The sequence below is a fragment of the Apis dorsata genome, unplaced genomic scaffold, assembly GCF_000469605.1.
Source record: "Apis dorsata unplaced genomic scaffold, Apis dorsata 1.3 scaffold_77, whole genome shotgun sequence".
Classification (NCBI taxonomy): domain Eukaryota; kingdom Metazoa; phylum Arthropoda; class Insecta; order Hymenoptera; family Apidae; genus Apis; species Apis dorsata.
In genome coordinates this window covers 658,582-660,233 of record NW_006263375.1, presented here as the reverse complement: position 1 = coordinate 660,233, position 1,652 = coordinate 658,582, and positions in this window count along the sequence as shown.

The following is a 1,652-nucleotide window of genomic DNA, read 5'->3' as shown; positions in this document are numbered from 1 at the left end:
GGGGGGGGAACCCAGGGAAACAGGTAAGCGGCTTAAGATGTTCCACTTGGTTCGCGAGTCACTTCTGCCCAATCCATTAACCGTACGGCGGAAAATGGACTCGGGGATTTACCTGTGTTTAAAGGGAGAACAACCTCTTTTTCCTCTTCCTTCTCCTCTTCCTCTTCTTCTTTCTTTTTTTCGTTTTTGCTTTTCGCGTTCAGGGAAGGATTTGTTTCGCAGTGTGTCAGGTGGGTTAAAAAAGGGTAAAGAGGAGGAGGAGGGTTCGAGCGAGCGATTGTTGAACGTTAATTGCTTTCGTTTAAGCTTAATGGAGTTGGTTTCTTGGCTGTTGTAATGGGTTGTGGCGTTCACGGTAGCTCGTTCGGTTCTTCGTCTTTCGATTATGTATTAACGGTATATATATATGTATATATATATTTTTCTTCTTTTTCGAGCGATCGAAAAAAATTCCTCTCGAAGGAGGAAAGTTTAGAGGGAGGGGAGGGAAGAAGAGTCAGAAAGCGCATTTATACTTCATTCATACGATGTGAAAGTCATTCAGTAGGTCAGAAGAATAATTAGTATCAATATCCTCTCCCCCTTAAAGATCAATATTTGATCCCATGCTGATTGCCTTTCATCTCTTCGTTATTGCATACCGTTCGGTCGACAGTAGGGTTTAGTTGGAAAATTAGATTCAATATAAGCGTCTGATTAACTCTATTGAGTCTGTTTATTCAAATTATGACGTATATTATGCACGTCCCCCCGGAGGATCGCGAATCAGGAAGTCGTACTATTTCTTTCTATAGAGACCGTTGCACCAACACTGACAAAAGCACCGAGGGGTTAAGTGAAAGGCATTTATTAGTTGAAACACTCGCACTATTCCCAGCCTCTAATTCCTCCGTGGCTTCAATTTGTACGCGTGTGGCCTCTCCGTCTATCTACGAGGCGAGCAATCAACAAAGTAATATACTCACGTACGACGATGCGCAAACGGGTTGGCGCCGGAAATTTAACCTTCGATATTATTTACTTTGACACGCGGATCGATCGCTCCTCTTCTTCTCTTACTAATTTTCCCTTCCAAACCTCTCTCCGTTTTCCCTCGTCCGATTTTCCATCCTTTATCCCTATACGCATTCATTCACGAGCGCCAAATTCCTCCTCCTATATTTAAACCTCGAGCCTCGATCTTAGCAAAACAATCAAACGGTTCGAAAATTGATTTAAAGAAGAAGAAGAAGAAGAAGAAGAAGAAAGGAAGAAAGAGAGAACCTCTCTACGAGAAAAAAAAAAAAAAAGGGAAAAAAGAACGCGTGGAAACGAACGATTCGAGTGGAACCGAATAGATCGCCGCCAACCCGCGCGCATTCCAACTTGTCGCCTTTAATAATAAGCGGCGAACACGATAAGCGAAATAACGCACGCCAATCGAGCGAGCTCGCGGTATGCCGGTTTAAAACGTTTCAGTTACTGCTAGAAGCCTGCGCCTCTCGACTCGATTAAATTAAATTCCTCCTTCGTCCCGCTCCCCACGATCTTTCCCCAAAAATTAACACGCCTTCCCTATCTCCTATCTCCTTCTCTTATCCCATTCCTTACAAGCGTGATTCCACGCGCCTCTCCCAACACGAATCTCCGAAACAACGTCGTTATTTATATTA